At 52.1% G+C, this 17,883-nt stretch overlaps 1 pseudogene; it reads left to right on the forward strand.

Moving 5' to 3' along the window:
- LOC144247286 (uncharacterized) overlaps positions 1 to 13,869 on the forward strand; it is a 41,592-nt pseudogene extending 27,723 nt beyond the window's left edge.
- The last annotated feature ends 4,014 nt before the right edge of the window (positions 13,870 to 17,883 follow it).

A 17,883-nucleotide genomic window follows, 5' to 3' on the forward strand; every position in this document is an offset into this window, starting at 1 on the left:
GGGGCAGGGCATTGCCAGGGATTTGGGGTGGTTGTGAGCCCAGGGCAGGACCCGGCCCTTGGCCTTGGTGAACCTCATCCCATTGTCCTGGGCCCATGGCTCCAGCCTGTCCAGATCCCTCTGCAGAGCTTCCTGCCCTCCAGCACAGCTACACTCCCACCCAGCCTGGGCTCACCTGGAACTGCCTGAGGGTGCCCTCGATGGCCTCGTCCAGATCAGCAATAAAGAGATTTCACTGACCTGGACCCAGTCCTGTGCCCTGGGGACACCCCTGGATGTGACTCCATTCCTCAGCTGCTCTGAGTGCCAGGGCTTGGATGGGGGAATTGGTAGGTATGGGGTAGGGACAAAGTGTGATTGATTGTCAGCTATGAAGGGTCTTGATTTTCATGTCTATTCCAACTGCATGCGAAGTTTGATTCAGTGTCATCTGGACATTGAACATATCAATAAATTAACAGAAAAAAACCCCATCTAAACAGGACCTACAAAATATTTTTTCACTGTCTTTTTAAATATAATGTATTCACTTTGAATAGGCTTCTGAAACTTGTCTAATCAACCACAAAAAATTTCAAAACTTAAATTATTCCTTGAGGCTTAGCTTGTTAAGGTGTTCTGAATGTTAATGAGCCCTGGAGCACTGAATTCCTGAACTGAAGAGCTGAAGGCTGAAGAAGCCTCAGGAGCTGTAAAATTCAGCAGCAGCCTCCAAGTTGCTGAGGATGTCAGCAGCCCCCACTGAGGCCATCCCTGCCCAGAGGCCCTGGAGGAATGGGCAGACAAGGAGAGCATCCCTGGGTTTGGGGCAGCAGAACTCAGAGGCACCAGCGGCTCCAGCTGGGAAATGGAGTGTGGGATGGGGCTGTGAAAGCCCTGCCTGGGCTGTGCCAAGTAGGACACACAAGCCCTGATCCCCAACCACTAAAAAACTCTCTCAAGAAGATATTTAAAAGGAATGACAATAACTGGTGTCCTCTGAGTTGGATGCACTGCAGCAATACTATCAAGAGATACTCAGGAGCTCTAAACAACAGAACAGCCTTTACCGGGAAATTTAGAAAAATCAGAGAAACTTTGACAAACGTTTTAATACGGCATTCAATCAACAAAAAAAACTTCTTTAACTTGGCCCATTCAACTTCACAAACTCTAAGCCTGTTCAATTTTAAGTTAATCAATATTTGCAAGAGGACAGAAACAGAAGAAGTAGATACAGAGAGAGAGAAAAATAAGATACAGAGAGAGAAGCACACACTCAGCTACCACCTCCTGGATTCCAGCAATGTTCAGATGGAAATTCCAAGAGGAGGAAGGGTCAAGATGTGTGCTTGCCTTGTGGTCAGCCTTAAATACCCCTTGGTCCTCCTGGGCCCTTCCCCCAGGTGGGACTTGGGGTCATTTGGTCACTCAGGAGCTGGGCTGGGGCTCCAGAGGTGGCTGTGCAGCATTGCCTGTGCTGTGCCAGGGACTGGCAGACACTGCTGGGCTGGGATAGAGGCTCTGGGGGGATTGGGGTTCCAGGGCAGGGCAGTGCTGGGGTTCCAGGGCAGGGCAAGGCTGGACCTGCCCCTTCCTCCCCCACACTGAAATGTTTCCAGCCAGCAATCTCCTCCAGTCTGTCACAACAGTCAACATTGGTGGTGAAATCCCAATATGGCCATTGACACCTGCAGGAGAAGGACAGTTGTTTTCTATAGGAAGGAAAACCCCAAGCCCCAGTGAGAAGAGACCCTGCAGGTGCCAAGCTGTCAGGCAGCCCCTGGAGGTCAAACCAGCCAGACCTGTTCCATGTTCCCTTGGATCCTTGGGACCCCACAGTGTCCCAGTGGTCTCCGTGGTTCCCAGGCCCCACAATGTCAAGTGACTCCTCTGTTCCATGAGGCCCAAAATGTCATGATGGACCTTTGGACCCTGGGGGTTTGTGGTGTCACAATGGCCTCCTTTGGCTCCACAGGGTCACAATGGAACACTGATGACACGAGACCCTGCAGTGTCACAATGGACCTTTGGTTCCCTGCAACCCTGCAGTGCCACAAAGGCCTCTTGGTTTCACGAGGCCCCACAGTGTCACAATGGTCCTCTTGGTTCTGTGGGGACCTCCAGGGTCACAATGGTCTCACTGGTGCTGTGAGGCCGCACAGTGTCACAATGCTTTGCTTATTCCGTGGGGCCTCATAGTATCCCAATGGTCTCCATGATTCCATGGTGCCCCACGGTGTCACAATGGGCCCTTGGTTCCATGAAGCTGTGAAGTCTCTTAATGGTGTCTCCATGATTCCATGTGGCCTTCCAATGTCACAATGGACCTTTGGCTCCCTGGGGTCTCACCATATCACAACTGTCCCTTGGTCCCATGACACCCCAAAGTGTCATAAGGGTCTCCACGGTTCCATGAGGCCCCACGGTGTCACAATGGCCCCTTGGTCCCACAGGCCCCACAGTGTCACAATGGTCCCTTGGTTCCATGGTGCCCCACAGTGTCACAATGGTCCCTTGGTTCCATGGTTCCTGTGCTGGTGCATTCCCCCCTCCCCTTCTCAGGCCGCCCTGCCAGATGAGAAATGCTCACTGGGCCTCGGCCTTGGCCAGCAGCCTCTGGGCTCAGCTCCTCTGGAGCTCAGCACAAACACGCTCTGCTCCAGGCACTGCTGCTGCCCAGCCAGCTCCTGGCTGCTTTAGGAGCAGCCCTGGGAACTGTTTGTGTTCCCTCAGTGGCACAACATCCCTGTTCTCACCCTGCCAAAGAAAGCTGCTGATGCCAAGTGTGGCCAGGATGAAACATGGCTGGGACTGCAGCCCCTCTCTTGGGGCCCTACAAAGAGTGCTCCAAAAGGAGCCCTTGGAGTTCTCCTGGGCCAGCGACTCCCTCTGAGTGGGGCCTCTCCGAGCCGGGAACTCTCCCGTTTGCTGCACTCGGGGATCCCCAACAACGAGGGAGCCTGGGCCGATCCCCCCACTCCTCCAGGCTCAACCCTTCCCTGCTGGGGAGATGCCAAAGCATCTCCAGGGAGCATTTCCCTTTGCTCAGGGGAATTTCTCACAGGTGCCCTGCACTGACTCTCTGTGTCTGTGTGCACACAGGAGTGCCTGTGCTGGGGAAATGTGGCAGGAATGCTGCTCCCTGAGGGGTCTGACTGCCTTGGATAGCAGAGCCAGTCAGGCCTGTAGGTAAGGCTAAATCACGAGGTCTAAGCTAAGTTAAACGCTGCTAAGAGTTGTTCTTTTGCTAAGTTCATATGTTTAATATAAGTTATATGTTAAGTTAAATATTGTTAAATGTTATTCCTGTTTTAAATTGCATAGTTATAGGTTATAAGTTAGGTTAAATACTGTTAAGCTCTGTTCTTTTGCTAAATTGTTAAGTTTAATGTAGAAATTAAGGTAAAGGTATAAGGTAACTCCTATTAGGTTTTAGGTCTGTTAAGGTTTTGGGCCATATTCCTTTTATCCTTGCCCTCATTTTTTTTGTGTCACACACACAGGGACAGTTCTTGGTTCATTTCTGGTTTGATTGCCTGGATTTTGTTTGGTTTTGTTGTTGCTTTGTTTCCTTGCTGTGTCTGAAGTGTCCAGTCAGGAGCAGAGTGACTCTTGCCAAGGAACTTTGTGCTGCTGTCACTTTAATATTAAATCTGGTTTTGGCTGGGGATTTTTTCAGCGCTCTCAAACCCTCATTGGTCACAGGGTGAAGGAGCCCTGGCCCAGGCTCTGGCCCTGGGGGACACGGGGACACTGCCGGGGGGTCCCTGTCCCCCTGTCCCACCCCCCATGGCTCCAGCCCCCGTCCCCGTGTCAGGCTCTGGGGTCGATCTCGTGGAACATCCTCTGGGGGAGGCTGCGGCGCCAGGGGCAGGGGGACTTGGGGGGACAGGGGACCCCGCTGTGCACGAGCAGCGTTGGACTTCTCTAGGGGAACTGGGAGGGGGCTGGGGCAGAGTGACCTCCCCGGTGAACTCACACAGCCTCTCAGATGTCACATAGCCATCTCTGTGATGTCACACAGCCCAGTCTGTAATGTCATACAGGCCCTGTGATGCTGGGCAGTTCCGGCGCCATCCCAGCAGTGGCCTCTCCCTCCTGCCCCGTCCCTCAGCCAGTGCCACCCTTGGGGCTCTGGGCTATGGCTTCTTCTCCCTGGGCATCCCCTGCTGCCCGCCCAGGTTTTCCCGAGGAGCTGCTGCCCCTGAGCCAGAGGCTCTGCTCTGCTGCCCTGGGTACCCCGGGGCTCCCAAAACACCCCACGGCCAGGCTGGGCCCAGAGTGTCACAATGTCCCCTTGGATCCATCAGGCCCCGCAGTGTCACAATGCTCCCTGCGCTCTCTGAGGCCCCACATCACCCAGCCCAGGCCATTGCTGTGGTTCCAGTCCCTCCCAGTATGATCCCAGTGATTCCCAGTCTCTCTCAGTATATCCCACTTGATCCCAGCATGCTCCCAGTCACTCCCACTTCCTCCCAGTTGCTTCCAGCATAATTCCAGTTGCCCAGAACCACTTCTAGCCACCCTCATTGCAGTACCAGTTGCTCCCAGTATATCCCAGTTGCACTGACCATGGTCCAAACTGCCCTCAGAATGTTCCTGGTCACTCCCAGTATGATTCCAGTCCCCCTCAGTGTTGTTCCAGTTCCACCCAGTATGTTCCCAGTTGCACCTAGTCACCCCTAGTACAGTCCCGCTCACTGCCAGTATGACCTCAGTGGCCCCCATTACAGACACAGTCACTCGCAGTTGCCCTCACTTGCCCCCAAAATGGTCCCAGCTGTTCCCAGTGTTGTCCCCTCCAGTATGGTGCCAGACACTTCCAGTATATTCCAATTGCCCCCAGCATGCTCAATCCCAGTCACCCCAGAGTCCCCAGTATGGTTCCAGTTGCCCCCAGGATGACCTCACTCATTCCCAGTATATCCCAGTTACCTCCAGCAGGCCCCCAAACCCCCTCCCAGCACCACAAATGGCCCCAAGAGCCACAACAGCCTCTCTCAGTCCCACCAGGAGTCCCTAAAACCCCTCCCAGCCCTCCATGGAGCTGAGCGGGAAAGGTTGGTGGACAGGAACATCCCCAGCAAGGGTCAGCTAGGACACTTCAGCAGCAATTTGGGCATTTTGTGGGGAACACTTGGACTGGGCAGACGCAGGCCAGGGACTGGGACAGACAGCCGGAATTCCGGGAGAACAGATGAGGTTAGATGGACCCGTTCTGCTGGAACAACTACAAGAACATGGCCATGTCCCTTGGCTTGGATGGTCCCAGAAGAACCAAATCCTCCCCTTAACCTCAAATTCACATTCAAATCCCAGTAAAATGATTCAGCTTTAGATCTCTTTACTTGATTTCTTTATTTTTACCCCAATTCTAGGTGTTTTGATGGGATAAATAAGGAGATTATTCAGGTGGGAAAAGATCTCCATGATCATCCATTATTGCTTGATGCCACCAGAAGAAAAAGTGACACAGCAGGTAAGAATTTCTTGGGCTTTAAAGTCAAAGAAACAGCTCTTCCCAATTAATTTTCAATGTTGATCAGAGTCCCGATGGATTTTCCTGGTCTGTGTTCATCCAGGTGTCTATGGGCATCCAGGAGGATTTGAAGACCACTTTCCAGGTGTCTTCTCATCAGAGATCACAAGGAATGTGGGTCACCAAGGCTCTGACCAACATGGGTCTTCTAAAGGGGGATGGAGTGGGAGCAGCGCATGAAGCTCTTCCTGCAGTCGGGGCAGTCACAGGGCTTCCCTTACCTGTGCCTAAGTTGGTGTCGAGTCAAGTGAAAGCTCCTGGAGAAGCTCTTCCCACACAGGGGACACTCATAGGGCCTCTGCCTGGTGTGGATGTGCCGGTGCCGGACAAGGTGGGAGTTTTGCTTGAAGCCCCTCCTGCAGTCAGGGCAGCGGAAGGGCCTATCCCCGTTGTGAATCCGCTGGTGCTTGCAGAGAGCAGAGCTCCACCTAAACCTCTTCTGACACTCGGGACACTCATAGGGCCTCTCCCCAGTGTGGATGCATTGGTGGATGATGAGTTCTGAGCTCCAGCCGAAGCCCTTCCCACACTCCCCACACTTGTAGGGCCATTCCCCGGTGTGGATCATCTGGTGGCGGATCAGGTGGGATTTCCGCCTGAAGCTCTTCCCACACTCCGAGCACTTGTACGGCTTCTCCCCATCATGAAGCTGCTCATGGACCACCAGCTCTGAGCTCTGGCTGAAGCTCTGCCCACCTTCCTGACACTGGGTGTGTCTTTCCTCCTCAGATGACCTTGGGCTGGTTTTGCAGCCCCTCCTCCTGCGGGATCTCTGGGGCTTTTCCTCCCCGTTGGGTTCCTGTGCTGTGGAGCCAGTCAAAATGGCCTCTTCCATGAGGTTCTGCTGCGGGGATTTGTCCTTCCTGGTCTCCATCTGCAGCTCCTGCTCTGGGGGAGGAAGGACAAGGAGAGGATGGGATTTGCCAGAGGGAAGGGCAGGGAGATCCCCCGAGTGCGTCCCCAGCAGGAGGACACCGGTAGCAGGGCTGTCCTGCAGCCGGGGGCCAGGCTGGGCTGGGAGATGGAGCACGAGAGAGGTGGAAAGGGGCACTGACTTCCTCCTCACCTGCCTGGGCATCCCAGGGCATCTTCCTCTTCCTTGCAGCCTCCTCCTCCATCTGGAAGATATTTGGAGATGGGAAATCCTGTTTTGAAAGGAAAACAAGGGATGAGCACAGTGAGTTTTGTACTGGTTTCAAAGCAAACCTGGGAGATAGTCTAAGCCAGAAGGACAATTTAATAGGAAAATTAAGATCAAAGCTATGATACAGAAAGACTGGTTTAAACTCACAGAGTCAGGATATAACCTGACACCCTGATAATCAGGGTGGTGGTAGCAGGCTGATGAAATGGTGGCTGCAGTCCAGCTGGAGTGATGAACGTGATTCTGTCAAAGCAGTGATCCTGTAGAAGGGTCTGGTCTTCCTCTGAAAGTCCAGTGGTGGTTATGGAGTTCTTGTCCTCTGGGAATGCAGCAGGCAAGGTGATCGTGGTGTTGCAAGGGTGAGATTATATCCAGGTAGGAATGCTTGGTTCCTCCCCCTGGGCGGAGCATCCCACAATGGGATGATGTAATTTTATCAGTCCTGCAGTGACACTCAATGGCCCATTAAGAGAAGATGGCCCTGAAGGGCGTTATCAGGGCTGAGCCATGGAAGAGATAAAGAACACTGCCCCACCTGTTGATAACAGTTTTTGGAGATGGGGACTGAAAACACTTTTGGTTACATCTGACACTGTAACCTGAAACAGTGAGGCAATCCCTGCTCGGGGTGGGGGGTGAACACCACCCCCGTTACCCAAACTGGCTCAGGTGTAAAACCCCCACCCTGGGAAGGCCACGCACACAGGGGACAATGTCACACTTGCCCTGCCCCAGGGGAGATCTCTGTTCCTGTCAGTCCCTTGCTCTCTCCCCTTTTCTCTTTCTTTCCATCTCTCTCTCTACCTCACATTTACTGTCAATAAAATCCACTTTGGATTTGGTCTCCTTAGCAGCTTAATTGCGGCAGAGGCATCTCTCCAACAATTTTGTTAACCAGATTGTGACATTATTTTTGCACAGTGAGTTCAGGGCACTGTTATCTGACCCCAAGCGTGTTTGACAGCAGCGTGGTTCCCTCCTCTGAGAAGGTTTTGCCTCTTTCTGGAGGATCTCTTGGAAACTTGGATGCAGCTTCCTCTGAGTGACTTTTGGGAGAATTTATGAGGAAAATGGCTCTTGTGGGTGGCCAGTGTAAAGATAATATTTTCTTGTCCTTCCCTGCAAAGTTTGTTAAAATCACTGAAAGAAAGGTAACAAATGATACCAGCAAGACTGACAAGTCCTACAAGAAGCCCAGCTCTAACTAAATTCCTGAATAACTCCCAAATTCACAGGTTTGAATGTTTTGTCCAAATATGAGAATCAATATCTTTTTCCTCCCTGTCACCTTTGTCATAGCTACACAGCACAGTCCCTTCCTTTTAATAATCTGTATTGGGCCAAATTTTCACTTTTCTTTTATTTGAACCTGCCAGCAGCTGAGCTGAAGCTGCATGGGAACTTATGAAACTTGGAATTGCCACAGAATCACTTCTATTCTTGGTTTATTCATGTTTGGGAATTGTTTGCAATTCCATCACAAGTGACTTGTGGGAAAATGAAATATTCATCAAAGTACTTTATGCAGAGTTATGTTTGATTTCTGCAAGTTTATTTTGTCTGGTTCCCAGGGGATATTCAAGGGGTCTCTGTCCCCTCACCCTGGGGGATGCTCAGGGGGTCTTCATCCCTCTGACCTCCGGGAAAGTTTGTGCAGGGCTGGGGACCAGGGGCTCTGTGTCCCTCTCACCGCTGAGGGTGCTCAGGGCTGGGGGGGCTCTCCGACCTTCTCATCCTTGGGGAGGCTGGGGGGTCTCTGTCCCTCTCAGCCCTGGTGTGACCCCACCCAAACATCATTGGGATCAGAGGGACAGAGACACCCCCAAACCCCCAGAAGGGCTGAACCTGGGATTTGGTTTGGGGCCGAGGATTTAGGAAAGGGCTGGAATTGGGTCTGGGGTTGGAGTTGGGGCTGAGATTTGGATTAGAGCTGGGATTGGGGTTAAGGCAAAACATGGGATTGGCTTTAGGGCTGAGGCTGGGATTGGGTCTGGGCCTAGATAAGTTTGGCACTGGGCTGAGATTAAATACGGAACTCTGAGTGTGTCTAACCGTGGAGTGAGATTGAGACCAGGATCAGGGTCAGGGTTGGGACTGAGCACACACAGAGTGGGACAGGGGGGATGTCACTGCAGGATGTCCCTGGCATCGTCCCAGCCCTCCTCAGGCACCTCCAAACATAGGGGGCAGCTGGGTGCTCCAAGATCCAGGTGCTCCCATGCAGCCCCCCAATACCAGGTGAACATTCCCTGAGGGCTGCCCTGAATGTGATCCTTGGGGCTCTGGGATCAGCCCTCACATCTCTGTGGGAGCAGCTGCAAACATGATGAGAGATTTTTCCCCTCCTCTTTCTTGTGGAAGGGTGAAGCCCAGCTGTCCTTTTCTGCTGCTGCCTCCTTCTCTCCTCAGCTGAGGATGTCAAACTCCCCAGGAGTAGGAAAATCCCCATTCCCTGTTTCCTTGTGGCTGCAGCCTGGAGCATCCTCTCAGAATGAAGAACTTTCTGAAAGCCCTGCTGAATGACACCAGGAGGAGGTTGGTGAAAAAATGAGGAAATTGTGTTTTGATTGGAAATACAAGATACAAAATTATTTATTTTCATCCCATTCATTTTCAGTCCATGGCATTTCTGTTTTCAGAGTGCTACCTTCTCAGTTGATTGTGTTTGTGTCCTCCTTTCTCTCCTGCCTTCCTTCACCTGCTCTGTTTCTCTCTCAGTGTCTCCCTTGACCTAGGGCAGCTCCCACCATAGACCATGCCCTGATTTCATTCCCAATCCATGAGCTACAACAACCATGGGTGAAGTTATGAAGGCTGGCAGTGAAATGTCACTGTAGGATCTTGCTCCACTTGGCTTTTGGGTCCTTGTTAAGAGCTTTTCCTTCAAGGGCAGGAACATCTTTTCCTGGCTGGGAACTGGAATTCCAGCCCCTGGGAGTGTGTGACATGGATCCCAGAGGGGCATTTCTGAGGCTCTCAGGGTGCTGCTCCTGCTGTGCCTCCCAAGGAGCTGTGCAGGGCAGGGGACAAGGTGCAGCAGCTGTGTGAGCTCCCAAAGCACACAGCAAAGGTGGATTTGCTGGGCATTTTCTGGCACATTCACAGCTGGAAGCAGAGGGAAGAAGGAAAAGGAAGCGAGTCCCTGACAGAATCCCGGAACTATTGGGGTAGGAAGGGACCCTGCCTGCAGGTCCCAATCCCGTGAGGGAGTGTCAAGATCTGTTTGGAGGAGCAGGGTGTCATGATGTTTCATTTACTAATCCCCAAAATGCAAAAAGGCAAACAGCAAGGGACCATCACTTTAATCACAACAAATGCACCTTTATTATAGAGTGCCAACAGCAAATGCAATGGAGGGGACAGAAAGGAAATAAAGGATAGAAAGAAAAGGAGGGGAAAGGGGATTATAGGTTCCAAGGCAGACAAAATCCTCTCTGGTCCAGACAATGACAATCTATTTTCTTGTGTCAGGGAGAATCTCAAAATCTTGGTAATCTCAGGGGTCTTTTATGGTCCTCTGTCTAAGTGGGGGAAACAGGCAAAAGAAAATGAAAGTCTATTGAAGTCATTGAGGGGGAACAGGTAGAATGAAGAATAAGTCCATTGAAGCCACCGAGGAGGAACAGGTCATGTTTTCAGCTGTGAAAGAGAGACATTGTCTTCTTAGTCCATCAACCACACCTGGGAAACATCTCACATTGATCAGGCCAGCCCTCCTCCCTGTGGTGGTGGTCTCAGTCTCAGTCCTTGGGAGGGGCTTCGATCTCTGTCTGTCACAGTGGTCACGAGAGAGATGAGGGGTCTTCCATGAGAGATCACCAGAGTTACCCCAAAGTTCATTTGGCCAAGAGGTGGGAAAATCCGTGGGTTGAGCAGGTATCATGAAGCCGGTGTGAGTGCGTAGAATAAGCCACTCCTTGCCAGGTCCTTGGCAGGCCCTGCTCGAAGCAGTGGTCTGTGGTGGTACAGCAAATACACCTGCAAAAATAACCTCTCCAAGCCGGAACTCCAATCAGGGTCTCCAGGATCTCAGTCTCTGCCATTGCGGCAAACATGAGGCAAAAATGAGGGGAACTTGGGACCGTCTCTTACACAGGGTGCTGATGTCCTTTGAAGGGGAACGATCCCCACATGCGTCCAGCGCTGCAATAAACATACCATCTCTGCAACTCCTTACAGGATTTGTGGGGATTGATTTTCTATCTGCGTTTCAGCAGACTAAACAGCACATTTTACCTATGTTAGCAAGCTGCTAATACTTCAAAACAGCACATTTCACCTAAATCCAAATGGATTTCTACCCTGTTAAATTTAACCTGTAAAATACCCTGTTTCAACGCCCAAGCACATCTTGGCTGAGAGGGACAGAGCACTCCCCTGGCACAGGGGTGAGAATGATGGAGACCCCCTGGGGAATGGCTTGGGGTGACGGGGAGAGAGACACCTCCTCAGGAATGGCCTGGGGTAACAGGGATAGGGACAGGGACAGCTCCTGTGGAATAGCCTGGGGTGAAAGAGATGGGGACAACCCCTCAGGGAATGCCCTGGGGTAACAGGGCCAGGGACACCCCTGGGGAATGGCCTGGAGTGACAGGGAAAGGGACAACCCATCCAAGCCCCTCCCAAGCATCCCCCAGGGTGAGAAGCACAGAGATCACTCGAGCATCCCCTGGGGACCAGATTAAACAAACTTGCCAAAAATCAAACTTAACCCTACAAAAAATGCCTTGAGGAATATTTGCTCTTCCCACAAGTCACTTGTGATGAAAATGCAAACAAATCCCAAACATTAATAAACTGACAATAGAAGCAATTCTGTGGCAATTTCAAATTTCACCACTTCCGGCACAACTCCAGCTCAGCTGCTGGCAGGTTGTGATAAAAGTGGACATTTCGCCCAATACAGGTTATTAAATGGGAGGGAAAGCTCAGTGTAGCTGTCACAAAGGAGACAGGTAGCAAGAGAAAATGATTCTCACATTTGGCAAAGCCCCAAAGCTTGTGTATTCAGGAGTTATTTGGCATTTAGCTACTTTAGCAGGACTTCTTGTGGGACGTTAGTAACCTTTTGTTCCTCACTGCGTGGTGAATGATCCTTGCCAGTCTTGCTGGTATGATTTTATCCCTTTCTTCCAGTGATTTTAATAGAATTTTCAAAGAAGGAAAACTAAATATTTTCTCTACACTGGCCACCCACAAGAGCCATTTTCCTCATAAATTCTCCCAAAAGTCACTCAGAGGAAGCTGCATCCAAGTTTCCAAGAGATCCTCCAGAAAGTGGCAAAACCTTCTCAGAGGAGGGAACCACGCTGCTGTCAAACACGCTTGGGGTCAGACAACAGTGCCTTGAACTCACTGTGCAAAAATAATGTCACAATCTGGTTAACAAAATTGTTGGAGAGATGCCTCTGCCGCAATTAAGCTGCTAAGGAGACCAAATCCAAAGTGGATTTTATTGACAGTAAATGTGAGGTAGAGAGGGAGATGGAAAGAAAGAGAAAAGGGGAGAGAGCAAGGGACTGACAGGAACAGAGATCTCCCCTGGGGCAGGGCAAGTGTGACATTGTCCCCTGTGTGCGTGGCCTTCCCAGGGTGGGGGTTTTACACCTGAGCCAGTTTGGGTAACGGGGGTGGTGTTCACCCCCCACCCCGAGCAGGGATTGCCTCACTGTTTCAGGTTACAGTGTCAGATGTAACCAAAAGTGTTTTCAGTCCCCATCTCCAAAAACTGTTATCAACAGATGGGGCAGTGTTCTTTATCTCTTCCATGGCTCAGCCCTGATAACGCCCTCCAGGGGCCATCTTCTCTTAATGGGCCATTGAGTGTCACTGCAGGACTGATAAAATTACATCATCCCATTGTGGGATGCTCCGCCCAGGGGGAGGAACCAAGCATTCCTACCTGGATATAATCTCACCCTTGCAACACCACGATCACCTTGCCTGCTGCATTCCCAGAGGACAAGAACTCCATAACCACCACTGGACCTTCAGAGGAAGACCAGACCCTTCTACAGGATCACTGCTTTGACAGAATCACGTTCATCACTCCAGCTGGACTGCAGCCACCATTTCATCAGACTGCTACCACCACCCTGAGCAACGGGGTGTCAGGTTATATCCTGACTCTGTGAGTTTAAACCAGTCTTTCTGTATCATAGCTTTGATCTTAATTTTCCTATTAAATTGTCCTTCTGGCTTAGACTATCTCCCAGGTTTGCTTTGAAACCAGTACAAAACTCACTGTGCTCATCCCTTGTTTTCCTTTCAAAACAGGATTTCCCATCTCCAAATATCTTCCAGATGGAGGAGGAGGCTGCAAGGAAGAGGAAGATGCCCTGGGATGCCCAGGCAGGTGAGGAGGAAGTCAGTGCCCCTTTCCACCTCTCTCGTGCTCCATCTCCCAGCCCAGCCTGGCCCCCGGCTGCAGGACAGCCCTGCTACCGGTGTCCTCCTGCTGGGGACGCACTCGGGGGATCTCCCTGCCCTTCCCTCTGGCAAATCCCATCCTCTCCTTGTCCTTCCTCCCCCAGAGCAGGAGCTGCAGATGGAGACCAGGAAGGACAAATCCCCGCAGCAGAACCTCATGGAAGAGGCCATTTTGACTGGCTCCACAGCACAGGAACCCAACAGGGAGGAAAAGCCCCAGAGATCCCGCAGGAGGAGGGGCTGCAAAACCAGCCCAAGGTCATCTGAGGAGGAAAGACACACCCAGTGTCAGGAAGGTGGGCAGAGCTTCAGCCAGAGCTCAGAGCTGGTGGTCCATGAGCAGCTTCATGATGGGGAGAAGCCGTACAAGTGCTCGGAGTGTGGGAAGAGCTTCAGGCGGAAATCCCACCTGATCCGCCACCAGATGATCCACACCGGGGAATGGCCCTACAAGTGTGGGGAGTGTGGGAAGGGCTTCGGCTGGAGCTCAGAACTCATCATCCACCAATGCATCCACACTGGGGAGAGGCCCTATGAGTGTCCCGAGTGTCAGAAGAGGTTTAGGTGGAGCTCTGCTCTCTGCAAGCACCAGCGGATTCACAACGGGGATAGGCCCTTCCGCTGCCCTGACTGCAGGAGGGGCTTCAAGCAAAACTCCCACCTTGTCCGGCACCGGCACATCCACACCAGGCAGAGGCCCTATGAGTGTCCCCTGTGTGGGAAGAGCTTCTCCAGGAGCTTTCACTTGACTCGACACCAACTTAGGCACAGGTAAGGGAAGCCCTGTGACTGCCCCGACTGCAGGAAGAGCTTCATGCGCTGCTCCCACTCCATCCCCCTTTAGAAGACCCATGTTGGTCAGAGCCTTGGTGACCCACATTCCTTGTGATCTCTGATGAGAAGACACCTGGAAAGTGGTCTTCAAATCCTCCTGGATGCCCATAGACACCTGGATGAACACAGACCAGGAAAATCCATCGGGACTCTGATCAACATTGAAAATTAATTGGGAAGAGCTGTTTCTTTGACTTTAAAGCCCAAGAAATTCTTACCTGCTGTGTCACTTTTTCTTCTGGTGGCATCAAGCAATAATGGATGATCATGGAGATCTTTTCCCACCTGAATAATCTCCTTATTTATCCCATCAAAACACCTAGAATTGGGGTAAAAATAAAGAAATCAAGTAAAGAGATCTAAAGCTGAATCATTTTACTGGGATTTGAATGTGAATTTGAGGTTAAGGGGAGGATTTGGTTCTTCTGGGACCATCCAAGCCAAGGGACATGGCCATGTTCTTGTAGTTGTTCCAGCAGAACGGGTCCATCTAACCTCATCTGTTCTCCCGGAATTCCGGCTGTCTGTCCCAGTCCCTGGCCTGCGTCTGCCCAGTCCAAGTGTTCCCCACAAAATGCCCAAATTGCTGCTGAAGTGTCCTAGCTGACCCTTGCTGGGGATGTTCCTGTCCACCAACCTTTCCCGCTCAGCTCCATGGAGGGCTGGGAGGGGTTTTAGGGACTCCTGGTGGGACTGAGAGAGGCTGTTGTGGCTCTTGGGGCCATTTGTGGTGCTGGGAGGGGGTTTGGGGGCCTGCTGGAGGTAACTGGGATATACTGGGAATGAGTGAGGTCATCCTGGGGGCAACTGGAACCATACTGGGGACTCTGGGGTGACTGGGATCGAGCATGCTGGGGGCAATTGGAATATACTGGAAGTGTCTGGCACCATACTGGAGGGGACAACACTGGGAACAGCTGGGACCATTTTGGGGGCAAGTGAGGGCAACTGCGAGTGACTGTGTCTGTAATGGGGGCCACTGAGGTCATACTGGCAGTGAGCGGGACTGTACTAGGGGTGACTAGGTGCAACTGGGAACATACTGGGTGGAACTGGAACAACACTGAGGGGGACTGGAATCATACTGGGAGTGACCAGGAACATTCTGAGGGCAGTTTGGACCATGGTCAGTGCAACTGGGATATACTGGGAGCAACTGGTACTGCAATGAGGGTGGCTAGAAGTGGTTCTGGGCAACTGGAATTATGCTGGAAGCAACTGGGAGGAAGTGGGAGTGACTGGGAGCATGCTGGGATCAAGTGGGATATACTGAGAGAGACTGGGAATCACTGGGATCATACTGGGAGGGACTGGAACCACAGCAATGGCCTGGGCTGGGTGATGTGGGGCCTCAGAGAGCGCAGGGAGCATTGTGACACTGCGGGGCCTGATGGATCCAAGGGGACATTGTGACACTCTGGGCCCAGCCTGGCCGTGGGGTGTTTTGGGAGCCCCGGGGGGGTGGGACAGGGGGACAGGGACCCCCCGGCAGTGTCCCCGTGTCCCCCAGGGCCAGAGCCTGGGCCAGGGCTCCTTCACCCTGTGACCAATGGGGGTTTGAGAGCGCTGAAAAAATCCCCAGCCAAAACCAGATTTAATATTAAAGTGACAGCAGCACAAAGTTCCTTGGCAAGAGTCACTCTGCTCCTGACTGGACACTTCAGACACAGCAAGGAAACAAAGCAACAACAAAACCAAACAAAATCCAGGCAATCAAACCAGAAATGAACCAAGAACTGTCCCTGTGTGTGTGACACAAAAAAAATGAGGGCAAGGATAAAAGGAATATGGCCCAAAACCTTAACAGACCTAAAACCTAATAGGAGTTACCTTATACCTTTACCTTAATTTCTACATTAAACTTAACAATTTAGCAAAAGAACAGAGCTTAACAGTATTTAACCTAACTTATAACCTATAACTATGCAATTTAAAACAGGAATAACATTTAACAATATTTAACTTAACATATAACTTATATTAAACATATGAACTTAGCAAAAGAACAACTCTTAGCAGCGTTTAACTTAGCTTAGACCTCGTGATTTAGCCTTACCTACAGGCCTGACTGGCTCTGCTATCCAAGGCAGTCAGACCCCTCAGGGAGCAGCATTCCTGCCACATTTCCCCAGCACAGGCACTCCTGTGTGCACACAGACACAGAGAGTCAGTGCAGGGCACCTGTGAGAAATTCCCCTGAGCAAAGGGAAATGCTCCCTGGAGATGCTTTGGCATCTCCCCAGCAGGGAAGGGTTGAGCCTGGAGGAGTGGGGGGATCGGCCCAGGCTCCCTCGTTGTTGGGGATCCCCGAGTGCAGCAAACGGGAGAGTTCCCGGCTCGGAGAGGCCCCACTCAGAGGGAGTCGCTGGCCCAGGAGAACTCCAAGGGCTCCTTTTGGAGCACTCTTTGTAGGGCCCCAAGAGAGGGGCTGCAGTCCCAGCCATGTTTCATCCTGGCCACACTTGGCATCAGCAGCTTTCTTTGGCAGGGTGAGAACAGGGATGTTGTGCCACTGAGGGAACACAAACAGTTCCCAGGGCTGCTCCTAAAGCAGCCAGGAGCTGGCTGGGCAGCAGCAGTGCCTGGAGCAGAGCGTGTTTGTGCTGAGCTCCAGAGGAGCTGAGCCCAGAGGCTGCTGGCCAAGGCCGAGGCCCAGTGAGCATTTCTCATCTGGCAGGGCGGCCTGAGAAGGGGAGGGGGGAATGCACCAGCACAGGAACCATGGAACCAAGGGACCATTGTGACACTGTGGGGCACCATGGAACCAAGGGACCATTGTGACACTGTGGGGCCTGTGGGACCAAGGGGCCATTGTGACACCGTGGGGCCTCATGGAACCGTGGAGACCCTTATGACACTTTGGGGTGTCATGGGACCAAGGGACAGTTGTGATATGGTGAGACCCCAGGGAGCCAAAGGTCCATTGTGACATTGGAAGGCCACATGGAATCATGGAGACACCATTAAGAGACTTCACAGCTTCATGGAACCAAGGGCCCATTGTGACACCGTGGGGCACCATGGAATCATGGAGACCATTGGGATACTATGAGGCCCCACGGAATAAGCAAAGCATTGTGACACTGTGCGGCCTCACAGCACCAGTGAGACCATTGTGACCCTGGAGGTCCCCACAGAACCAAGAGGACCATTGTGACACTGTGGGGCCTCGTGAAACCAAGAGGCCTTTGTGGCACTGCAGGGTTGCAGGGAACCAAAGGTCCATTGTGACACTGCAGGGTCTCGTGTCATCAGTGTTCCATTGTGACCCTGTGGAGCCAAAGGAGGCCATTGTGACACCACAAACCCCCAGGGTCCAAAGGTCCATCATGACATTTTGGGCCTCATGGAACAGAGGAGTCACTTGACATTGTGGGGCCTGGGAACCACGGAGACCACTGGGACACTGTGGGGTCCCAAGGATCCAAGGGAACATGGAACAGGTCTGGCTGGTTTGACCTCCAGGGGCTGCCTGACAGCTTGGCACCTGCAGGGTCTCTTCTCACTGGGGCTTGGGGTTTTCCTTCCTATAGAAAACAACTGTCCTTCTCCTGCAGGTGTCAATGGCCATATTGGGATTTCACCACCAATGTTGACTGTTGTGACAGACTGGAGGAGATTGCTGGCTGGAAACATTTCAGTGTGGGGGAGGAAGGGGCAGGTCCAGCCTTGCCCTGCCCTGGAACCCCAGCACTGCCCTGCCCTGGAACCCCAATCCCCCCAGAGCCTCTATCCCAGCCCAGCAGTGTCTGCCAGTCCCTGGCACAGCACAGGCAATGCTGCACAGCCACCTCTGGAGCCCCAGCCCAGCTCCTGAGTGACCAAATGACCCCAAGTCCCACCTGGGGGAAGGGCCCAGGAGGACCAAGGGGTATTTAAGGCTGACCACAAGGCAAGCACACATCTTGACCCTTCCTCCTCTTGGAATTTCCATCTGAACATTGCTGGAATCCAG

The sequence above is a fragment of the Lonchura striata genome, chromosome 21 (genome assembly GCF_046129695.1).
Source record: "Lonchura striata isolate bLonStr1 chromosome 21, bLonStr1.mat, whole genome shotgun sequence".
Classification (NCBI taxonomy): Eukaryota; Metazoa; Chordata; class Aves; order Passeriformes; family Estrildidae; genus Lonchura; species Lonchura striata.